Source organism: Pleurodeles waltl, chromosome 10 (assembly GCF_031143425.1).
Source record: "Pleurodeles waltl isolate 20211129_DDA chromosome 10, aPleWal1.hap1.20221129, whole genome shotgun sequence".
NCBI lineage: Eukaryota > Metazoa > Chordata > Amphibia > Caudata > Salamandridae > Pleurodeles > Pleurodeles waltl.
In genome coordinates, this window is record NC_090449.1 from 123,138,450 (window position 1) to 123,164,564 (window position 26,115).

Here is a 26,115-nt window from a genome sequence, read left to right on the forward strand (position 1 = left end):
CACAATTCAGTCTTTAATATATTAGAAATGTGTCTGGGGGTCCCCCTTCTTAAAGACCAGCACAATCACCGCTGTGAACCGCGAGGGCAGCGCCCTTAGCTGCGCTGCAGCATTCAAAACTAAAGTCATAACTGGGCCCCAGATCTCAATGTCACAAGGGGCCTGCATTAGAGATAATGCACAAATACCCTGAGCAACTTTGTCTAAGTTAAAAACCACCCAGGCCCTACTTTTTACACTTTCCACCCTGTCTGATCCACCCCAAAGTTATAGACCCCTTCAAAGTGGTCAACCCATTGTTGCTCTGAACTTTGATGACATATTGCTGGTCCGGAACCCTCCATGAAACACCCTCCAAAAAAAGAGCTATGTCTAAGTTTACATGCCTGTCCCAGCTATGCCCAGGCAATTTTCTGCAGGGTGGATTTACGATCGGCTATAGCATTGTGTATGCCAACCTGCAAGAGACAACAAGGTGCCTATCACGGGGGGCCTTTTTAAGAGCCACCTTTAAACTTCTTGACCAAACCATTTGGGATCTTGTGAGCCTGGATTTATCACCAGGACCAACAAAACTGACAAGACTTTCTTAGTAATGGCTGCAAAACTTCCCTCTCTGGGGCACTTGGGACAGGGCAGGTGGAGATGATCTGCTCACAACTCGAAAAAAAGTAAGCTTTCAATTGCAATGGTTCCCCCTGAGTCCATTTCAGTCTCCTGCCTTGATCAAAAGGGACAGCCCACTTAGCTCCCACGCTCCAACAACAATTACCCCCTCAATGACTAACGACCCGGGATTATGATCCCAAAAAGGGCTATGAATTATATTCAAATCAGAGATGTGCAGGAACTGAGAGGAAGATGAAATCTATGATCAACATAGAATCCCATCCTTTGAATGTTGGAAGAGTGAGTGGGTTGGGAGCATTAACCTTTTCTAAAGCAAAGGCAAGATTGTAAGTGTCTAGAATAGTATCAAGCTCTAAACCCTCATTGGTATGAACCAAATGGAGCCCCTCATTCAACATACATTTGAGATTAGAAGCAGAAGATGGTAGTGGACAATCATGTAGATGATAATTGAAATCCCCCACTACAATTATAAGCTTCCTACCGAGGCTCTGCTACCACAGGGAATCCATAGCAAACTGCAAACAATGAAGACTGGAAATCCCATCTGACCCAGCCCTTGCATTATAAAAGTTAAACAGAACTATCAGTGTCAAACCCAGGACCGATATCTTCAGCCCCTGCAGAATATGTGTGAGGAAAGGCCTCTTTTTGACATGGTTAACCCCTACTTTTTGCCTGGTATGTGATGTACCCTAGAAGTTGTTAGTGCCCAGAGCCCCTGCTAACCAGGTTCCCTGGGCCAGAGCTCTTTCTCTAAACTGTTGTGATGCATTGGCATAATTGGCAACACTTTTAGCTGTCACTATAAGACCCTAGTAAATGGTACCTAGGTAGTCAGGGCATGGGGTACTAAGAAAAGGTGCCACACCCTGCCTGCTGCACTCAGGACACAACAATCGCTGCTGAGGAGTTGCTAGACAACTGGAACAACTCTAAAGAACCCCAGATGACCTCCAGGTTTCGCAAATTGTCAGTGAACTGCCTCCAGAGTGGAGGTACCACTCTAAAACCACAAGGAACCAAAAAGCCAGTGAGGTCCACTTCACTGACCCAACACTAACTCCGGAACCGGATGCCGCAGCTGGACCAACCTTCACACCAACAACTGCGATGACAAACCCAGCCAGTGTGCCAAGTTTGGTGGCACTGTACCCTCCTGTGGCTGAACCATATCAATACCTGGGGTATTGGTCACCTAGCTTCAGACACCCTGAAAATCAGCCCACCCGGGACTTGAAAAGGACCAGGAGGAAGCCCCAGTAGAGGGACTTCAGGAACAACCCAGACCTCCTGCCAGAGTGCCCCCGCTGTCTGCAATCAACCCTCAAACCAACCTACCTCTTACTTCTGAAGGCATCATTGCACACAGCTCTTGACTCACCAACCAGCTCTGTACCCCGCCGCCCAGTGCCCTGCACCGAGGATCTAGGTGTGTTCTAAGGGTCACCCACCCCTTGCAACCTCAACAATCCAAGGGGACCCCCAGGATTCACCTTTAAACTTACTTGTGTAGTGCTTTTCCAAGTGGTCCCCCGCAGTAACCCTGCACCAGTTCCAGAGATGTTTCCCTGCTGCTCCCGCCAGAACTGGCAGCCACCCAAACTTCTCTAGCAAGCACAGTATGCCCACCGACGGCCTCGACCAACTTGGAAAAGAAGAACTTGTTAAATGAAGTGTATGATTTTATATGCATTTTTAAAGGTTATCCTCCATTGATTCCTATGGTGCGGAATTACGCACAAAGAGTCTATTTTTATTAAACCTAAAAAATTCATCTCTCGAAAAATACTAAACCAATTTTCATGATATTCATCTAAAAAATTACATAAAAAATATGAAGTATTTTTATAAATTGGTCTCAAAGTATTCCTTTGAGTTTGTGAGCTGCAAGATTGATGCTGTGAGTACAACAAATGCTTTGCACTTCTCCAAGATTGGCCTAACTGCTTGACCAAGCTACTATACAAATTAGAGCATTAGGTGGTCTAGTTTTTACCTTCGTAAACCAATGTGTGGTTGCCTGAACCATCTGCAAAGTGTGCCTAGCTGTGCACACTACATAGAGGGTCAGCCTCCTGCAGTATGCCCATCCCATTTCAGGTCCTTAATATGCAATACCAGTTCCATTGCAACAAAAATAATCAAACCCCACTATCCCTGCCCGCCACTGAGGGCACTGCGGGGGAGAAGTACGTCTTATGTCCTTCTATAAAGAAAGTAGTTTTCACCTCCCATGATCTGACAGGATTTGACAAACTGCTCCAAGGGGAGGTCAGTAAACTTGGCAGATAACCCTGCAATGTCCAACGACAATATGTTCAAATTGTCCTGGATGCCAACCACAGAGACCTCAGAGGAAGAGGCAGATGTAGAGAGTAACAGGGGTTGAACCAGGGGTGCTCTTTCATTCGCACGACTCGAGATTGCTCGGAGGAGAACATCTATTTGAAAAACTCACGGCTGGAAGTTGCAAATGGGCTGCTCGAAAACTACCATGGAAGTCCAGCTTCTGCCAAACCTGGTTCCTAAAAGAGCGGCAAACCTTATCCGGCTTATAAAAGAAATCCAGGGGAAGAGCTAGGAGCCTGGATGGATTAGAAGGCCCAGGAGGACTTTGGGAGGCCAGGACGCTGCTGCGATGGTGGGCTAGTTCAAATGTACCACCACCCAATCACTCGCCCAACGCTTACTATCCAGGCCCACCCAGCTAACCCTCCGAACCATTTTGATTGAATCAGGAATTCCCAAACCAACATTGGAATGCAAGTTGAGCCAATGTGCCACATTAATGTACCACATTGTTTTTTAACTCATCAAAAAAGTCTGGTACAGATTTGGTCCGAGGCAGGTCATTCCCCCAAAGCCACTACATATGGGGTTGTGTCTGGGGGCCAGTTGAGCACCACCCCAGTTTTAGAAGGTAGAGAAGGGGCTGGGGCATGGGAGCTAAACACTTCCTTTGGAGCAACTTGGCCCTGGCGAACCGAAGAGGCATCTTTGAGCAACTAGAAGACTGAAGGGTATGAGCTGGAGCACCTAAGTCCTTAGAGGGCATGCTAGTACTGCCTGATTGGGCAAGATCAGAGGGGTTGATCGTCACAGGTGAAGTGTGCTGCCCTTTCTGCGAACCCCCCACAGTATTAATATGATCCCAAATTGATGAAACCCAGGATTCAAATTCAATTAATCTAGACAAAATTGGATCTAGTTTGACACTTAAGACAGCCTTCAACTCGGACAGTAGATCCTCAGTAGGGGAATCCGACCACAGGAGACAGGATCAGTGTGAGTTGGTTTAACAACTGCATTAGCTAGAGTGCTCATCTGGTGGGGAGCTGCCACACGTATCCTCTGCTTGCACTTTGGGTTGACAATGGGGCTTAAAGGTGTGGGTTCTGGGTCATGACCCACCATGCCTCCCCCCCTTTAAAGCGGCGCCACAACCTCAAGAAGACCCCCCCTGGTCACCTCTCATTTCACAGATGTCACTGGTACCTCCCAGCCCCTCCACCCTCCTAGGACCCTCGAAGTAGTAAGGGGAATATCGAGAGGTCAGGAGGAGGCTGTCTCTAGTCAAGGACAGCCTTCTTTCAGTCAGCTCAATCTCCTTTGAAGCCACCACACTGCCCGGTTCAGAAAAACCTCAATGGCGAAGACTCGAGGTGCAGTATATGGTGACATTAACTTGGTGGTGGGTGCTTTTCTCTTCCCCATAATTACAATCTCACAGACATTACAACACCATAACAAAATCTGAATATTAATAGGCCCTAAGTGCAAAAACAAATGTAAATGGTGCAGGGAACTCCCCAATCCCCACAAATAATACTATACAAAAAATAAGAGGTTAAAACACAGAGTTTGTTACATCAAAATTAAGGTCCCCAGTGGTAAAATACACGTGGAATAGCTAATGTTCCAGTACAATGTCAGACTAGATCAACCGCCAATTACTACATGGAGCTCTGGCAAAGACCAGTCGCAGCCAAGATTAATGGTGATAACTCCGAGCCAGCATGACTCAAGAGAACCAAAGAAAAGTACAATTTCTTACGTCAAGAGCCCAATGAATCTTTGAGTCTCTGGGGGGAGGCGCACCCGCATCTTCCTGGTATTGATGGGCACAGAATGGGCCCGCCATTGGCCCGGGGTTTGCCGGCATGCATCCTGTGCCACAGGTCACAAGGTGCACTTTATAGCACTGGCAAGCACAGGTGAGGGTCATTGCGGGGCTTTTCCTCTGCCCTGTTGAACACCGGGGCAGGTAGTCCATCACTTGCTTCCAAAAATGGCTTCTGCGCTGCGGGTCACATGCCCGCTTTATAGTGCTGGCAAGCATAGGTGTGGGCCATTGCAGGGTTCCTCATCTGCGCTGTTGAACACTGGGGCAGGTAGTCCCTCTCTTGCTCCCAAAAATGTCTCCCAACCTGTGGATAACAAGGCATGCTTTATAGTCCTGGCAAGGACAGGTGCAGGGTCATTGCAGGGCTCCTCTTCTGCCCTGCTGAACACTGGGGAAGTTAGCTGCAGCTGCCACAGATATCAAGGGGAGGAGGAGGGGACAGAGAGGGAAATAAATTATTATTTTTTAAAACTTAACATTCGTCGCCGCCGCTGTCCTCGCTTGTCCTCCTTTCCTGTTCTGGTGTCTCAGCATTTGCTGGGACATCAGAAGAGGCTCTGCAGCAATTCTGGCATTGCTTACATGCTAAATATAAAATGTAAGTAGTGTCAGGATTGGTCTGAGCGTTAGTGACTGCTGCTCAGACACAACCTTAGGGCCTGTACAGTTTCTCCTGTCCGGATGTGTACACAGCTGGGCTGGAGAAACCTAAGTGCGCATGTGTGTTTGGATGGCCGTCTTATCTTAGGCCATCCAAACACACATGCGCACTTTGTGCACACAGTTCCTCATCCCACCTCCCGTGGCCCAGCCCCGTCCATCCCTGCACCTGCTGGCTGAGCCAGCAGCAGACAAATAAAACGATATTCAAATATCGTTCTATTTTTCTGCTGCTGGCTCTTAGCCAGTGGGGCGACGCTCCTGGCAGATAGTCCCTCACTTGCTCCCAAAAATGGCTTCGCAACACTTAATTGGGCTTAGCAATTTAAATTTGGAGTGCCAATTGAATCAGCACCAACCCCTTTCCTAAAATACCCTCTAAGAATAAACCAACCCAACCTCTACAGTCCTTCAAACAAATATACCAAGGTGAATTTATGGATTTGGTCCAAGCAAGCAGACCTTCCGGTTGCCCTTCTGACCCTTGCCCACCACAAATCTTCAAGAACATTCTTCTGTCTACTTCTGCTGCCACACCTGTAAGAAGAATCATCAACAACTCTTTAACTTCTGGAACTTTTCCTGTAGACCTGAAAAAGGCATACATTTGACCGTTATTAAAGAAAACAAACCTAGACCTGCAAGACCCCAACAACTACAGACCAATCACAAATGGACCTTTCCTGGGCAAACTGATAGAAAGAGCAGCATTCGCCCAGATGTCACAATTCATTGACGACAATTCTGTACTTTCAGACTTCCAAACTTGATTCTGCCCAGGAAGAAGCACTGAATTGGCACTCATAGCAATCTGGGATGATCTTAAAAACACTGTTGACTGCAATGGAGTTGCTGCACTACTTCTCTTGGACCTCTCAGCTGCCTTTGATACGGTTGACCATGACACCCTAATTCAAAGACTTCACGAAGCCGGCATACAAGGGATTGCTCTCGACTGGATTACTTCCTATCTTCAAAAAAGATCTAATATCATCCACTCACCCCCCTTCTCGTCCGAACCCTACCTCACAAAAGCAGGGGTCCCCCAAGGATCAATCATCTCACCTTTGCTTTTCAACATCTACATGATATATTTACCAGAACTGATAAATGATTTCCATCTCACATGCTACAACTATGCAGATGACACACAAATACTACTTAAATTAGAATGCCCCAAAAAATTGAAAACTCACAAATCTTCAGTTGCCTCAGAGCTGTTGATCAGTGGATGACCTGGAGCCATCTCAAACTAAATACCTCCAAAACAGAAATACTCATATGTGGTGACTGGAACAATTATGACCCTCTGTGCGTCTGGCCTGACGATCTCGGACCACCTCCTCAATTATCCAAGGAAGTTAAAAACCTAGGAATCACCATGGATTCCAAGTTAACTATGAATGCCAAAGTGGACAAATTAGCACGAACAAGCTTCATCACCTTGAAGACTTTACAACGCATCTTCCCCCACCTCGGATTTCCACACAATGTGCAAGCTACTATCTCGCTTGTACTATCCAAACTGGATCATGCCAATGGCCTCTACCATGGATCATCGTTATCTATTATGAAAAAACTACAACGTATCCAGCATTCCGCAGCCATGCTACTATTACATGTAAAGCCGCAAGCCCACATCTCCCCTGCCTTGAGAGCACTACACTGGTTATCCGTTGCCAGAAGATGCACTTTCAAGCTGCTTTGTATCACCCACAAAGCTATACATGGAACAGACCGCTTTTTATCAGGAATAAAATAACCAAATACATCCATCAAAGAAACCTCCGCCCAAGATTGGCACCCCGCCTTAGAACACCACCATACAAGAAAAAGACTATACGTGGTACATCCTTCTCTGTTCAAGCAGCCAAACTATGGAATTCATTACCCCCAACTATAAGAGCCACAGATAACTTTCTTGTCTTCAGAACAGTGCTTTAAATGGGCCAGTACTGTCCGGTACTGAGTACCGGCACTTTTTTATTTTGAGAGAGAGAGTACCGGCACATCTCAAGAAAAACGTAATACTTTTAATCAGAGAGTACCAGCACTTCTCAGAAATAAGCAGGTACTCTGGCACAGAGTACCTGCACTTTATTTTTTCCATTTCAAGCACTGCTTCAGAAAACTACTCAAGAGTTGGCTCTTTCCTTCATAAACACCATATTCAAACAACTATGGACTGCATATGCCTATGTTCATAAATATTTTTTCTGATTATATGTACATTTCTAGTTATGTATAGTTCTTTAGAAAATATGTATCGCTACTATGTCATAACAATAAAATACACACGCACTCTTTAAACCTGTTGGACTAAGTATATTTACCCATGGTTCTAATTATGTATTGTATGTGCATATGTCTGTGTATTCATGTGTGTTTGTATGTGTGTATGTGTGTGTGTGTGTATATATATATATATATATATATATATATATATATATATATATATATATATATATATATATATGTATATGTTGTTTCTGTGCTTGGCATGTTCGTGGGTCATTGCATGGCTCCTGGGTGGGTTGTTATACTAGATAACTATGAATCCCTGCTTTCATCTTATCACACTTATCTTCCCATCATCATATGTCATGTCTCTATCAAACTATCCTCCATTCCCACTCTGACTCATCCCAAATCGTTTCTACTACTTTCATCTCCTAAAGAACTCTGCCTAAGCTCTTCACTCCGCTTCCACATCTAACTTACCAAACCTCATTCTACTACCGTGACCTCCCACACAACCCTACTAAATTCTCCCTCATTCATCTCACCCTGCTACTATGCTCTTCCTAACCCTTCCACATACTCTTCCCTCCTCCATCCCCCTTTACTCATCCCAAGCCTTTGGGTTGACTAAATGAAGGATATACTCCCAATTAACACTTCTGGATTTCTTTCCTCTTCCACCCCTTCATTACTCCAGTCAATCTAACTAACAAACTCTCATATCCGCGGCTCAAATTAACTCATAATAATACTAAAACTGTACTCATTATTTCCTGATACTAATCCATCACTAATTCTTGTTGGTTCCAGAGTAGCGTGCTACTCACTGAAAAGCGCTTCGACGCCTCATCAGGGGTAGTAAGCGCTATATATAAATACTATTACAATACAATACATTTACAAGTGCAAATTGTAAATTTGATGTTGCATTGTTTTTGTCACTTTTGTGAAGATCAACACTTCAGATTTTCTTTTTCAGTAAATGTACCTCCTACAATCTTTAGGCATTCTTCACGAACGTCGGGCTTCACCCCCACAGTGGAATATTTATTTCTAATTAGCATCACAAATGTAGAACTCACATGAGCCTATATTTAGACATTCCATTGCTGTTAATTTGATGTGTGAAATATTTCTGTAAGTGGACTGCAAAGCTATACCAGTTGTATTTGACCAGAAACTGAAGCCACCTTAAAATGCCTGTAAATCCTCCCATAAGCCTCTTCTCTCTTAGAGTTTTATAGCGAAAGGACTGGACAGGTACATTTCCCCTTCATTTGGAAGTGAGAGATCCACTGACAAATGCATGCTACAGAAGTGGGTGCTGTGACCCAAGTTGTGAAACGGAGCAGCCTGTGCGGTCTAAACCTTATGCCGTGGGGGCTGAGCCACATAAAATTGCTGGAGAAACTGGGTGGTGAAGGGTGGACAGCAGGGAGAAGGCTGATCGTGGGTCGCCCCTTTGTGATTCCATGGTGGGAGCTTTGGATGGCTATAAGGAGCACACCTGGTGGGTAAGAGGTTCCCAAATATAAATCCTCCATGCAAGAGAAACTCTGCATGTAGTGTTTGGCATATTGACAAATAAGATCCCCATGCCTCAAAAAAAAGGATAAAAGTAAAAATACGGGGGACAGGAGGAACGTTCTCGTATTAGGCATCCAGCCTTAGGAGGGTTGGGGGAGTTAACTCACTAGGGCACTGCTTCATGACTCCAACCTAAGTGAATCAATCATCCTTAGTGCACCAGTAGGCTTGCAACACACCAGCACTAACACTGAGAGAAAGGCAATGTTTACTGATGCAGCTTTAACTAGCTTGGACATAACTCTTACAACCAAGGTCGTCCTTTCAGAGCAGGTCAGTGAAAGTCAGAATCCCTGATTCAACAGTGGCTGACCTATTACAGCAGAGGATAGCTCAGCATGTGTTGTGCAACAAAGCAATACTTCCCCTTATACGATTGAAAAGGCGCAGGTGGAACAGCTGATAGATAGGTGTATTCTTTCAGTGAGCACATGTTGGGATTACCAAAGCTAGCTCAAGGGAGTTCCTTGCCTTGTCTTGAATCATGACGTCTTACTCCCTAGTTCCCCGAAGCAGGTCATGGTCCACAGAGCCTGAAGACTGCTCACAAACAATGCAAGGACAACACAGATATGCAAGGGATGGTGATTGTAGTCCTGGGGAGTGTATTAGAAAGGAAGGTCGTGCTAAAAACAGTCAATGTGAGACATAAAAAGTTAGAAGAGGCGAATGACGACCTGTTCCCAAGCCACAGTACATTGAAACAACAGACAGGGACGTGGCTCGGGCAGTAAGATTTGGAGGATGTGAGATCACGCTGGTATATGATGTTAAAATATATAATACAACAAGCATGGCGCAAGAGAGGGCAGTGGAAAGGAGGAAGAATGCTGATTGGAGGGGGTACTAAGCGAGGGAAAACACAATATTTTGTGAAATAATCAACATTTTTGAAGTCTTTTCAAACAGAGAGGGACAGAGTGTGTGTGCGTTTTTGTTTGTTTGTAAAAATGAAATCCTGGGGAAATCCGACCGTGCCCAACTGAAAGCTCCTGTACCCAACTCTTTATCCAAAAATAGATATATTAGGGGGGCGTAACACCCCAAACCTCCCCTGAAGCCATGCCCCTTAACAGAAGAAACAGGACATGCAACGAGATAGGAAAAGGAATTGAAAGTATTGAAACTGTATGTAACCATGCAGCACCCCTCCAAATTAAAATTGCAGTTAAAGATGTTTTGTTACTTCACTGAGGCTGAAATAGTTGAATCACTTTAAGAGTTGGCGCACGAACAGAAGGCGATGGATGATTGTTCAAGACCTGAATGTTGATGTCTTCTTTCTAGCCCATCAGTCCTTCTGTCGGTGGGACGCATGGTGTCCAATAATAGCACAAGGGATATGATGATAGCGCTTTGATACGATGCAGAATAGTTTTTCAATATACTCCTCCCTTCCTGTTTCTCTCCGATTTTCCCATTTCTTTTCCAGGCTACACTGGGAAAATAGTAGTTTATGTCAGTTCAGGACAGCAGTTAGGAGCTGCTTCTTTAACCAGTTTACAGAACTCGATCCATTTGTTGTGCATACTTCTGTACGAGTAGCTGGGATTGTACCTTAATTGTCTTAATTCTATTGTGCATTTCCTAATTCGGGTAGTAAAGGTTATAAACAAAATGTAACACCCCTTAAAAAATAACAAAGAATGAGTACACTTACTGGCTGTTGCATTGAAGAAACCTAACACGGTTAAGATGTTCACAGACCCTGATTGCACCAAACCACCTGACTGGAATGGGTGAATGCAGTCGTTAAATAAGAAGAATCACTCTCATCAATTCTAGGTCTGAGTCACACACGCCACATTCTCTTGTTGTGAATCCACCCTCTGCTACTTTTAATAAGTAGGGGTCACTTTTTCCTTCCTCTCCTTTTTTTTTAGCAATAGAGATGCTCTATGTTCAGTCTTATCTGCCTTTAACTTTTTTGTGGTTTCTCCTATCTGTCACAGTTTGAAATTGAACCCTGCCTGCTATGTTTTGTTGTCTTTTTCAAGGCTTAGATTTTTTCAGCTTTGTCTTTTGTCGTAGGAATAAAAGTGGACTCTTTGTATTTGAAGAGTAGTTTGAACGACAATCTGCATCTGCCTGGAACCTTTGTCAACTTAGGTTGGCGATGATTACTTTTATGCCCTCCTGTTTTACCAGCATGGGCTGTGCCATATCGGGAAAAATAGAAAAACAGTGTGCTGTAAAGTTCGGATGTGTCTGCCGTCTAACTTTCTGAAGCATTTTGAGTTTAAAAACATTCAGGGCACAGCAACTGATGGCAATCATTTTAATTGGTTCTTGCTTTGTACAGTGATCTTTACAAATTTGTATCTGTATAGTTTTTGATAGGTCTGGATCTGAAAGTTAGACATCAAGCAGTGTCTTGACATAGACTAGTTATTTGGGCACCAACTCCTTTCAGAGTTCTTGAAAATGGGGTTGTTCCTGCTGGAAATATTTATGTTAGATGCCATTTTGGGAAAAGGTATCCTTGTTTTTGTGCATTTTCAGTAAGTAATGTTTCCAAGTCCTGCATTCTTCCTTCCTCCACTAGAATGGTATTATTGATGACAGCTGAAGACTTTGATAACTACTTTAAAGGTAGCGGTTTCTTTTTAGATTTCATGCAGCTGGCTTGCTAAAATTTCTATCCATGATTAGTTGCTCACTGTTTGGATCATCGCTTTGGGGTGCGGCCTCCAAACCCAAACCATTTTTGGAATTTGTTTAGTTTTAACATTTGGACTGCCACTCCTGGGGTAATAGCTGAAGGCATCTCAACAATAAGCACTCATGTTCTTATACCAAAGAAAATTATCCTTGTCCATTTGGTTGACTATATTGTGAAATGTTCTTATGCAACCGATCAGCAAAGTTAGACACAAGAAGTGCCTCAGAAATGTGGCTTATCATGTCTTTTATTTGGCATGTTTTGTTCGTGAGCATGTGAATCAGTGTGACCAGAGGGGAATAATGTAGCTCTCTACTATGTAATATTCTGCGGATACTAATGCAATTTTCTTTAGCCTCGTACCTTGTTTTGACTATTTCTAATTTCTCTCAGCTACTCTGCTGTGATAGCTGAGCCCTGGCCTTTTAAGCTTTCCAGCTGCAGTCTTAAAGATGTTTGAGGGAACATTAACATTTCCAACATTGGAAAACGAATGCTAACTTGTGTTTAACACGGCTGTCATGGGTCAACTGGTGGTGCATTTTGTCTCAATAATTTAACTGAGGACATACCCTAGCTTTGCACTATCTCAGTAGTCAGGGACAGGTCTGAGTTCCTCTGCAATTCTCAATGTTTGCTGGTGTAGCAGTTCTCCTGCTTCTCTGCTCCAAGTCCTCAAATGCTGCCTGCAGTGCTCCCACCAACATCTCGGCATGACCCCTCCACTTCTCTGGCATTCTGTTCTGGTCTTCTGCTGTGACCCCCAAATGAGGACCAAATCTCTCCCACGGTTGGGATGCGCTCGATATCTCACAGCCCACCCCTTTTCACGAAGAGCTCCAGGTGCGCCTGCCTAGATAGCTCAGAGATCTGAGTAATATATTACTAACACACAAATGTGTGCATTTAAGGGTGATTACTATGTGTGTGTTTTTTTTTTTAACTATGTGCCTCCATTCTACTGATCATTTATTCAGCAGGTTTGAAACAGGTCATATTGAAGCTCTGTCGGAAATCTGTTTTCAAGTTTTCACCTGATCCATGCTTTTCTGATTTAGCCACTCTATAGTGTAAATTATTTTTCATCTAATATTTTGCTAGGTAGCGTTGCTTGCTGCCCAGAATATCTGGGGAAAAGATCTCCACCTGCCATGCTGCATGGTCACACCCCTTTAGGGGCACGTTTAATTGTATACTTCTCAGCAGAAGTGTGTATTAATATTTTGCCCAGTGTATTGATGCTCAGTAGAAGCTGGGTTCGAAGTTAATAAGGGATGTAACTTTTATAGTGTACTTTCTCCAAAGTGCTTTATATAGAACATTTGTTACATTCAAATATTATTAAACAATTGAATTTGATATTTAGTTTACTGACTTTGGAATATTCAGAGTGAGTTTACCCTGCCAAGAGACAAAGATGCAGATCATAAACAAATATTAGTAGTGAGCCCTAAACAAGAGTTATGTTACAAGCTAAGCATTTTTAACTATGTTAATGGAATGCTCAGCTCACCTCCTTTTCATTTTCAGGCGTAGATTTGACAGCACAGCCGTCTAGGCTTGTAGGTTCCAGTATACAACGAGTGACTTAGGTCTGTCTCTTTCAACCATTTAATTTTTTATCCAGCCTCTTTCAGCCAATGATTTGAGATTGCCAATCGTATTGCTGTTCAACACAAAGGAGTATTTATCTCGTTTAATTCTATTGGCTGTTACGATGTATTCCTCCATCGACAGTGGAGTGCATGCATTAAAATGCGTGGTGGGCTATTTTTCAACTCTCTGCCTCTTCCTGTGTCTGTTTCTTACTGTTAATGCAGACACACGGGAAGGCTTGTAAAGACAGAGAGGGCACACTTTTGCAAGCCTTTCTTTACAGCATTAGCATATTAAACCCGATTTTATTGGCTTTGCCAGTGCTTGTTCAAGTTAAACTCTGCTTTGTAAGCACACAGCATTGCCTGGACAGAGAGTAGGGGAGTTTATATTGGGTCACGTATTCATCTGAAACTATTCCAGAGCTCAGATGCACTCAGGAGTTTTCCATATGCATATATACAGATGTTACCATTGCCCCAGGACTTGGATGGAAATGTGCCGACTGACATTACTATTATTGGAACTTGGCAGGGAAATAAAGTGAGAGTGAAGTGGAGTTAGCTGCAGCGAGCCTTTGCAGTGCAGCCCCATCGCCGCACAGTGCCTTCGTTCTCTTAATTCACTGGATAGTCTGTGAATTCTGCCAGCAAGAAGAAAGAATGATTCTGCTCCACCCATTGATATGACCTTCAAGGGGCTGCCAAGAGCAAAATCACTTGTTCTAACCCGGGAGAATGAGGGATCGCACATGCTCGCTGCCAAATGGTTCTTTTAACTGCAAGAAGATAAACAAGTCAGTTATGACGAACTCCACAAGTCCGGAATCCAAAAGATTAGATTAAGAGGTGCTGGAAGGGCTCTGCTTGCCACTCACCATATACAGTTTAAATGTGGGAATGCAAGTTTATCCCATCTCTGTTAAACCCCTTAAAGAAGGGGATCCCACAGGTCTAGGACGGCCGGATCCATTCCAGATATCCAGAATAAGAAAGAAGATACTCATAGGCCATTTAAACCTTGAGCAGGGAGCTGAGGGGACCTGTAGTGGGCTCTGTTATGTGTAGGAAAGAACAAGTATTGGCAAACCCAATAGGTCTCGGTGTTCCAAGAGCTATAGACATTGGCAATGTTAATCCGTTTGTGTATATCAATAAAAACAGTCCCAGAGCCATACACAAATGCATTAACATTGCCAACGCCTATAGCTCTCGGATTGCCAAGACCTACTGACTTTGCCAATGCTTCTTTTTATTTACCGTTTCAATGTGGTGGAGGCTTATCTTGGAGCAGTAAATACAAATAATGTAAACACAAAAGCGCTTTTTGGGAGGAAAAAAATAGAAACAATGCCTTGGCAGCAAACTAAAGCTGCTGGGCTCATTCCTGACAATTGACAGAAGTTTGATGGAGGTCAGTGAAGCTAGGGTAGTGTGGGAGCTCTCTGGGCTTCCCAATCAAACCGCAAGTGGAACATGGTTGGGAGCAACATGTGTATGAGAAGGCAAACTTGGCTAAGGCTTTTTTGGATGGGCTGCACTTGGATACTGGATGTGGATAAAGTAGTCTTGCTTGTGGTAGGGATGACTGTTTTTTGGGGATTATGGGCCTGGGATAGGATCAGGAAGTGCATTCTTGAGTTAGGGTTAGGGAGAAACCTAGTGAAAGCTGGTCCTAGATACAGCAATTGTGTCTCTATACGTCAGTTGTCCCTCTGCTCTCTTCCTCTCCCCCATGCTCCTTTGGGAGCAGCAATACTATTTTTTCTCTCAAGGATATAGGGCCTTATTAATAATTTTTCCGAATGAATCCTCATCACAAACATAGCAGTTGTCCGGTCTGCCATATTGCAAGTATAGCCAATGGCACTTGCAAAACGTGGGACAAGATAACCGCCACACTCAGATGAAGTATCCTGTCTTCCAGACTATAAATACAGCCCGTAGTAATCAGAGGAACATTTTAATCCTTTACATTGGCATTAGTAATGCTTAATGGGGTTGAGTTGGTTGATTCTGCCAACACAGTTCAAATCTAGCCTTATTATGTTGTGTGTGTTCCTAAAGGTATTTCTCTAACAAGACTTTTCATAATTCCAAATCTTGGTAATACTAATCAGCAAACCTGTGGCTTTGATGGTAACAACGCAAACATGTTTATAAATCAATATTATGTTTACATTGATTTAGCCAGCATACCACCAGTACCCTTCATAATGTAGTACAGAAACTCATAACTTTTCTCCTGGGGGCCTTACTCTATTATTAACCAAATATGTTCTTACGTGACAGAATAGTACTGAGCGAACAATTTTCGGATCACAGAAAATAATACAATAACGCGACTATATATATATATATATATATATATATATATATATATATATATATATATATATATATACATATATATATATATATATATATATACACATGTATCTGTACATATATATAAAAGAAAGAGAACTAACAAGAGAAACCAGGAAAGACCTTCCATCATCTAGAAAGTGTCGAAGAAAACCTTCTGTATTGAAATGGGAAACAGAGTAATGAGGTGAAGCCACTTTGAAACAAATGCAAAACAATGGTCTACAGATTAATATAATTTGGCACTACTTGAAGAAAAGACGTGAGTGGAGTAAAGTAGTGAATATTTGTGCCCCTGGAATATGAACTTGAAATAAATTCCATGTATGATGGATATGTGAAAATAAATTGTTGTTGTCCTGAGGATGGCGTGTATTCAACAGAAGCACAGCTGAAATGCCATGTCGACAGTTTTTAATTTGGGTTTTTGTATATGTTGTAAATAGATTTTTTTTTTTTTTTTTAACAGACTTTACAGTAAGGTACATGGTTTTGAACTGAATGGAAATTCAATAATGGGGCAATATTGATTGTGGAATTAGAGAGATTGATGCATATTGTTTTTGCATATTGTTTTTGAGTGAATGTATATGCAAGTAAGGAATATTTAAATTAGTGTATAAGAGAAGGTGGTTTATATAATGAATCAAGAGCATAGAATGTAAATGTTATGAAAGATTAATACATCATTGGAATTTTTTTATTGGAAAGAGTGAGAAGAAGTTTGTTGGGGAGGATAATCCTCTCTAGGGTAAGATTGTGTATGGTACAAGAAGATTAGGTATTAATATTGTGAATGTTTTAGTGCATTCTATTTGAACCTGGATTAATAGGATAGATTTGTTGAGTGATTGTACAGGAGGGAATCTATTTGGTTGATGTTTTAATTTGCTCTGTCCCTTCTGGCATTTGTGGGCAACTCTCTCCGTGATTGGAGGACCCTACTCTATAGCATACATTTTCAAGATAACCTTTGCTATGCAAATTAATGTGATTGATATTAAGTTTATGTAAATTTGTCATTATGGGAAATCATGTACACCTAGCGTTGATCCAGCACTCCTGGATGTATGTTGGCCAACCGTTCCTCAGAGAAATAATTAGTTCTAAGACTAATTCTGTGTAGATACTAAGATTTTGAAAATGGAACATGGAGAACTTCACAATTGTGCATTTGCAATGCTGTATATTGTTACCCTTGCGCCGCAGTATCACAAATGCAGTACTTGAACACCTCACCTCTATATATCTTAGCCGAAGATGTGCCACTTTGAGAGTCTTCCTCTTTCTGAAGTAGAAGGGGAGAAAACCCAAAATGGTGGCAGGCACAATGACCACTGCTGCTATTGTTTCAAAAGCACGTATGATAGCGAAGGCCTGATATATCCACATTTTCATCTCCTTGGCAAATCGTAAACTGCTCAAAATGGCAGAGAGAAGTCGGGAGAAAGACAAAAACACAATGGACCAGCGTGTCAGTTTGAGTCGAACATGTTTTAATGCTGCGACTTCTTGAGTGTCACAAAGCAAATAGGCAGGAAACTGGATTTCGACACCCCATCTTTGTGATTCGTACACAACTTTAGCAATATACTGTATCAGGCCATTTCTCTGTTTCTGTGACTCCAGGGCAGTATGAAAATCCAAGTGGAAATCATGGTCACTGTAATATAAACACAGTGCTTGCTAGTACAAGTCCTCTGAATTGCTGAGAACCTACTCTTTAAGCTTTAACTTTCAGAAGGTACCAAACTTTAACAATTATGATTTACTATTTGAAGCGAGCATGTGGTAGGACATCTAACTCAAGTGGGACATGCACCATTCACAATAATAATACCTAAGTACTAGGACCAGTTTCTCCAAGTTAGAACTCATCAGGCAGGTATAGCTTGGTACAAGTGAAACAGTGTGAATGGGCATACCCATTCCACTTAAGGTGACATACTAAAGTATGCAAAACAGTGACTGGTAACTGCATACTATAATTTATTCTGAATTATCTAGAAACAGCACAATTATCAATATTTACAATCAGGCACAAGAGTTGGGTTAATGCTTTGTATTTTCCCAGTGGCTTCAGCCTCAGAGATTGTATCTCCGTAGTGCTTAATTAGGGCAAGCGACTTCAGCTGGGGCCCACTGGCACTCATTTTTGGGAACTGGAACTTATTTCACCTCGAAAGACTTTGATCCAGGTCAAGAAAGAAAAACAAAAGGGCACGGAGTCGATACCCTCAATAATGGCACTCCTAGCGGAGTTCGGTGGGATATCTGGCCTAGCAGTAAACTGGGACAAATCGTGCGTGTTCCCACTGTCAAGATGGCCATTAGTAAGGTAGGAGGCAGCACCACGCGGGCGCCTGAAATGGTGCTTTGAAACATTTAAATACCTGGAAGTCCACATATACCACAGCTCGGAAGACCTCAGATATGGTAACCTGGGGAGAGCACTAGCCTCCATGAAAGGATCCTTACGCTTCTGGAACAAACTACCGCTCTCCCCACCGGGCAGGGTAGCGATCGCAAATATGCTGATTTTGCCTAGGGTATTATATTACTTTGCAGCACTACCAATCATCCTCCCACGCAGCTTTTTTAGTAACCTAAACACAACGCTGCTACAGCTCATATGGGGGGGTAACAGAGCGCGGGTGGCACTATCTACATTGCAGCTACCGGTGGACATGGGCGGACTGGGGGCCCCCAACTTCGAGCTTTATTACGCAGCGGCGCAACTATAGTGGCTGCAGTTATGGCTCCACAGACCGTCGGCTGCTGAGTCTGTATGGATGCAGAATAAGATTAAAGGAGCTCACCTGTTAACATGGCTGGCAAATAAATACCCCAAAAATGAATCCACCAACCCACTACTGGCTGTGGCACATACATGCTGGGCGAGGTATGTCCAGAAAGGGCACGGGGCGGTCCCATACACACCGTATGTCTCATTGGAGTATATCCTAGACCAACAGACACCAACGTTGCACCCGTCTCGGGTGTGGTCAGATGCGGGAATACTGCTGGTGGGTGACTGTTTTGAAGATGGCAAACTAATGCCATTTGAGGCCATCCAAGCCCTTACGGATGTAAACCCTGGTCAATTCTTATCGTATCACACTATATGCCACGTAATCAAAAACACTTGGGGAACAGGAGCCCTAGAACCAGAGACGTCCCCCACAATACACCACATACTACAGGATGACGCTCAAACAAAAGCAGTCTTTAGGCTATACAAAATCCTAAGCAAATCTTCAAAACCCTACCTAGAAAGAGCCAGGGAGAGGTGGAACAATGTCCTTCCCGTCCCGATACCTCAAGAAGACTGGCCGAAAGTACTGAGTCACGCCCGGGGTATATCGAGGAACCCCAGATTCCGGTATACCCAGTTCAACTACATACACCAATCGTATCTGTCACCGGCCAGACTAAAACGCATGTTTCCTGACACAGCACCGACATGCCCAAGATGCACGGAATCAGCTGCCCACTTCTACCACATGGTCTGGGAATGCCCCCGAGTGCAAATAGAATGGAACAGGGTGGTGGAGCTACTATCAGACTGGACGGGACTGGTGCTGGAAGCGGACCCCAGATCTTGCTTATTGGGAATGAGGACAAGGGCAAAAAAACAGACATCTACACAAATTTGTAGACTTAGCCTATGTGATGTATAAAAGGCTGATAGCAAAGCACTGAAAAGCACCTAACGCCCCGGACCAGAAATCCTGGCATACCCTCACATTGAAGTGGGCCCGCACAGAACACCAAGTGCTCATAAAACTGACACGAGAAGGTCAGACACACACGGGATGCGACACCTGGGAAACACTGGTATCCAAACTCGAAGCAAAAAACGAAGACAAACCTCCATGATGGGGCCCCACACTCACAGGAACATAACCAGTTGTAATAGTAAAGGTAATGACTAAGACAATCACACCGTATTGAAGAGCTCATCCCCATTCCCCTAAAAAGGGGTCAACCCTTATGCTCACACCGATAGGAGTAATAGAAAAAACACAGGACACACCAGGTGCTCCCACTGCCCATTGACAACGCGCGCAAGAAGGTACACCTCAGGTCCCCACTGGGGAGTGACCATAAACATCAGATGTCCCATAGCAATCATAGGGGGTGCCTCTCCGATAATCAGCTCAAGCCTAACATCAGGTGCAACGCAGCAGAAAACAATAACATTGTAAATGATACATGGTCAGTTAAGTGTGTACATAGGGGGGTTTGGTTGTTTAAACGAAAAATTATTCAGATAAATGTGATCCTGTAGTATTTCTGACCAATGCTTGTACTGTTATCTGCTATGTAAAAGCAATAAAAATGTATTTAAATTTTTTTTTAAAAAGAAAGAAAAACTAAAAAAAGGGGGAAGGAACGCTGAAGAGAAAGAGTGAAAAACAGTGATAGTGGTAGAAAGCAGCGATGAGATCGGTGCAAGAATTACAGAGGCAGCGAGCATCTTGGTGGACTGAAGAAGCATTAGGTGCAGTCATGACATCGCAGCCTTGGTTTTCAGCACCTCGATCTTCAGAAGTGCCCGACACCATGCAAACCTTTGGGCCCCAGCACCCATTCTTTTACAAATTAAGCACTTGGTTTCAGAGCAGGAGGAATTGCCAAGAGTCGCAAATAACCCCTTAAGCCCCATCTAGCTCTAACTTGCGTCAGCATGGGGGCCTTTTGAACGTACATGCAATGGGGGACTTTGGTTTCCAGTTCGCCATGAATATCTAGCCTGCAACATCACGTGACTGTTGCTATGCCCCACGAACCGAGCCCCTCCCCCATTTAAACATAATGTTATGGAGCCAAATTGTGTTTGTGTGCGGACATTCCACAACATTCATGAATACCACAAAATGATCGAATAATAGCCCGGGAACTATTTTGCAAGCCTTCCGAGCTCACATTTCAGAACGCCAAATTCAGAGGCTGATGGTTGGAAACAAAACAACTGCATTGCGTCGCAGCCACACAGATAATTTCCTGTCTCTCCGCTTCTGCCTTGGAGGAACAGCGATAAGCGCCAGATAAAAGATGAATTTCAGCCCTTCCAACCCAACGAGGCACAAACCTAGTGGACCTCAGCATATCAGGCCTTAGATTTTTAATTAAAAAGAACAAAGTGCGATAACCCAGAGCATATACCTGAAAATGAGCTCACTCTTGTGTGAGTTGGCCTGAAAAGAGGATTCTTGAAAGAAATCCACTTTGGTTTTATTACAAAGACATTTCTCTGAAATTTGGCAGTGAAGAGAAATATAAATGATCAGCAGGCTGGGCCTTTTTTTTAACATTTTTTTATTTTAAACTCAAATTAAAAATGATTCAAATTTCTCATCACTTCATGGGCGCTGTATTCACTTAATGTTAATGTGTCCTCACCCATGCCATACTAATTTCAGATTCATTATTTGAAAAGATGCTCACACCGTCGCAGCAGCCGCCCACCAATGTAACTGGCAAATCATAATACAGATGTTGGAAGAGAAAGAGTCGCACTATTTTATAGGCTAGTTTAATTAACTAATAAATCCCCATTTTAAACATTTCCGGTGATCTTAGTGCATAAAGTGTGGAAGCGGAGTTCCTAAGTACAAGAGGGAGGGGATCAGAGTCATAGCTAAAAAGAACAAAATATATTTTGTTGGCCTTCCACCTAAATACAACGCACATACCTTAAATGGAAAGTACATTTAAATGTAACTAATCTGTTGGAAAATTAATTGTTCATTAAATCTCCCTTGGTTAATTCGATCACTTTTTATGTCTGTGTGTCTAATCCAAGGGTCATTGATTTGAGTCTTAAAGTTACATGGTGCTTAGACGTCCGAACTTGTGACACAAAGCACTCTGAATCTCTAAGTCGTTAGTTTAACAAAAGAATTGCATATAGAATGAGATTGGCTGATGCAGTTTAAAATGCAGTACACGGGAAGGCAGCCTGCTCCAAAACGTGCGGAAAGGTTCAGCGTTTCAGTACTTATACTGCTTTCAAAAGTTATTTTTGTACTAACAGCAATCAGTCTGTACCTAATGCAAACCTTTTTTTCATAGACTTCCATTTAACGGACACATTCCAAAGCAGGAAAATCCCCTTCTATACACCTCAAAAAGAATAACTCTTTGTCACAATGAAGCTTCTCATGACACATTAAATTGAAGCTTCTGGTGGCTACCAAGCAGCCTTTAGATGTTCTTACTGTAGTAAACTGGGTTCTGCCCACTTAATCGGCCCTGCTTTTTTTATCACTCTGGTTTGGACTTTTTACTGTGGGTGAGCCTCACAACTGGTGCCTCACCCATGGTAATCACATGGTAAATTGTGTGCTTGTGTTTACTATCAGTGTCTACTTTTTAAGATAAGGCCACTGCAACACAGCAACCGTAAGGGACTTTGGCTGGTTACACATGAACAGACGTGTGAGCCAGGGACAGAGGTACAAAAAGGAAGCAAATCCGTAGCTGCTCAATTGATGATATTCAGGCTCCTGGAGGAAGTGACTCCATAATGCTCTGCATTCTCCTTATTGTGGTGTCCCCAAGATAGCAGTGGCACCACCAATGTTATCAAGAAGAGTTGTGGGGCTGCATGAATGCAGCAGCCCCAGCAAAGAACTTTCAAAGTGACCCTACGTTTTACAGTTCAAAGAAATTATGACCTCCCTCGCTTTTTAGCCAGTTTGAGCAATCCCAAGGTTGGAACTTTTGCTCTACATTCTGGGAGTGCAGTGAATTCTAATGGTTGATATTGTGGCTGCATGTATTGTGGCCTAAAGTGGTTAAAGGAAGAAACAGACACATGCAATATAGTTTTGTGGTATTTTATTTATAGCGGTATTGCTGACAATAATATTGCTTAAAGTCGTAATGATTGCATATAAAATATGGTTCTACACATCAGTGAGAGAATGAAGTTATAATGTGTGGTGCTTGGTCTTTAAACGTGGTAACCTTGATAATGCCAGTAGGCCTACATGATTTAAAGTGACATCCTCCAAAATCACAGAGTGCTTTATGGCACGGCGTGGGAGAGGTTCTTCACATCAGTGAGAGAATGAAGTTATAATGTGTGGTACTTGGTCTTTATGGATCAAATCTGTTTATTGGTATATGATATGTGTGAAACAAAATACACAAACAACCACATCGGCCGGCAGCAAGAAATCAGTAAAGCTTCATCTGTCACTCAGTCCAAGGAAAGGTCCAACAGAGAGCGATATTTGACATAGGCTGAAATGCATTATTGCCCATCTCGAATCAGACAACATTATAGAAGAACCGTTATCACATAAAGTAAGGAAACCAATCAACAAAAGGGAAAAGAGAGAACACGTGAAGAATACAACAAGGAAACAAGGTAAAACAACATGGCTCCCCTGTTCATCATTCAGCGATGTCTCTCCCCTTTGATCCCCCCCAAATACACTGCCCCTCTGTCTACTGGGCCCTTGAGCCCCATTCCGCCCCAGTATGGCTGTCTGTCTCTCTAATGGTCAGGCATCCTGTATCAGTCGCAAAGTCTTTAAGTATCCAGGACAGGTGAGTTCGCTGAATTCAATGGATAGAATCTGAATAAAGGGTCTCCAGAGAGAGGTCGTATCTTCCGCTCTCTGTCTAGCCGTCAGTGTTAGTTTCTCCATCGCTAGGATGAACCAGAGTTTATGAAGCCATGAGGTATAGCTCGGAACCCTATCCATGCCCCATAGAGCTAGTATCGTCTGGTGTGCCGCACTGAGGGCAAGGGCAATCTGTTGTCCCCTCAAGGAGTGTAGAGGAAAGGTGAGAGGGTTAGGCAAGCCTAAAATAGTATACGTCGGGAGCCTGGGGATCTCCGTGTGGAATACTCTACCTATGTCATCGAGGATGCTGTTCCAAAATCTTTTCAGTTTAGGGCAGTGCCACAGCAAGTGAATAAGTGTGCCCGTGTTTCCACATCCCCTCCAGTATAGCCCCGATTTAGTGGGATCCCACGCGTGTATCCTCGCCGAGGTATAGTACCAGTATGTAGCTATCTTGTAAGCTGTTTCCGCCCCGGTATGTTATGAGCTGTGTGGTGTGCTGTGAAGTAGATATCATCCCACTCCTCCTCTGTTAGATCCCTCTCCACCTCGTTCTCCCACCGTTTCAGCCCCTTAGTTTTGGATGGTAGTGTGGCCATGCAGAGGTGTTTATAGAGTTTGGATATCAACCGCTTGTCGTCTTTCTTTACCAGGAGTCATTTCTCGAAAGGCGTGAGTGTTCTAGCTACTAAGGGCTTGACCGTTGGTTGGAGTACCCAATGCCTGTCCTGGTAATATGTCAGTCTGTCTGCTTCCATAAGTCCATATGTCTCTCTCAACTGATCAAAAGGGATAATTCCATCTGTTTTGAATAGACACCCCACCCTTCTACAACCCCCATCATACAAACATTGAAAGCCCCCTGATTGCAAGCCGGGGGTGAAGTCGGGTTAGCACAGATCTGTGTCATGGGAGAGGGAAGGGTCGTCAAACTGTGTCTTGTTGCCACCGCGTCCCATACCCGGAGAGTCACACCCGTGATAGGTGAGGAGTATAGCCCCATCGCTCTATGTCTGAGTCGTAGCCAAGGTTCCTTCCAGATATGGGACCCAGCAACCGCCTGATCCATGAAGCACCAGTGCTTCTCAGTTAACGGGCGGCTCCACTCCAGTATAAAGCACAAGCTGGGACACTTGGTAATACCTCAACAGGCAGGGAACTGCCAGCCCCCCCTCCTCCTTAGGATGATATAATGTGTGATGCGATACACACGCGGGCTTCCCATCCCATATAAATTTCAGGATCGCCGTCTGAAGTGTAGTTATGGTGTTAGGCGGCGGGGTCAGAGGAAGTGTCTGGAACATATAGAGTATGCGCTGCAAGATTGTCATTTTGATTGCAGCAACCCTACCGAACCATGATAGTTTATGCTTCCACCATGTCTCTAAGTCTTTCAATATCTCTCTTGAGAGGGAAGTATAGTTCATTCAAGCTGTCTTTGCCGCCGTCGTTGCTAGAGCTATGCCTGGGTACGGGACATGTGACGTTGTCCATATAAAAGGGTATCTGGAGCGTAGTTCCTCCCTGTGTTCAGGGAGGACCGACAAGTTTAGGTCTTGAGATTTCTGTGTATTCACTTTAAACCCTGAGACCATACTGCACGTGCGTAAGGCGTCCGTGAGCGCTGGGAGCAAGACCATAGGTTCCACCAGTGTAGGAATCACATTGTCAGCGTATAAACTAATAAGGTGGTGGTCGCCCCCAAATTTAATGCCAGTAATACGGGGATCCTCTCGAAGTCGTTGTGCCAGGGGCTCCATATAAAGAGCGAATAGAAGTGGGGAGAGCGGACACCCCTGTCTCGTTCCTCGTCTAATCGGGAACGGCAACGACAATGACAATGTCCCATTGACGCAGACCGCTGCCTTGGGCTCTCGATATATACATTTTATCCAGGTCAGGAGCCCTGGTCCAACCCGAAGTGTTCCAATACCCGGAAGAGATAAGGCCAGTGTACCCTGTCGAACACTTTCTCTGCGTCAACGGTGAGGAGGAGTGTCTCCTTGTGGGATCTATGCGTTTTATCTATTAAGTGTAGGAGCTGGTTCGTATTATCCCCACACTGTCGATGGGGTATGAAGCCCGCCTGATCGGGGTCAATAAGCCTGGGCATGTAGGGATTGAGGTGCTGTGCTAAGATACCTGTGAATAGCTTGGCATCTATGTTTAGGAGTGAAATAGGTCGGTATGAATCACATTTCTCTGTGTTCTTCCCAGGTTTGTGAATGACTGTGATGTTGGCCTCGAGCATGCTGGGTGCAAGGGCCCTGGTCTCTAGGAAAGAGTTGAAGAGCCGTGTGAGGATTGGGGCCAACTCCGGACAGAAGGTTTTATAGAACAGCGAGGAGTATCCGTCCGGTCCAGGTGACTTCCCGACCGTAAGACAGGAGATAGCCGATATCATCTCCTCTATCTTTATGGGTTGGTAAAGGCGCGCTGCGTCCCGCTCACTGAGTGGGGTAACTACACAGTCAGTAAGGTAGGAAGAGGGGTCGAGGCCAATCGCTGAGTCCGCTGCATATAGCTCTCTGTAGAAGTCCAAAAAAGCCTCAACTATATGCCTATCTGTATGGGCCTTTCCCAGGGAGGGGGAACACACCATCATTATGGCGTTTGTATGGCGCTGAGCCCTCAGTTTATGGGCCAGAAGTTTACCACATCGAT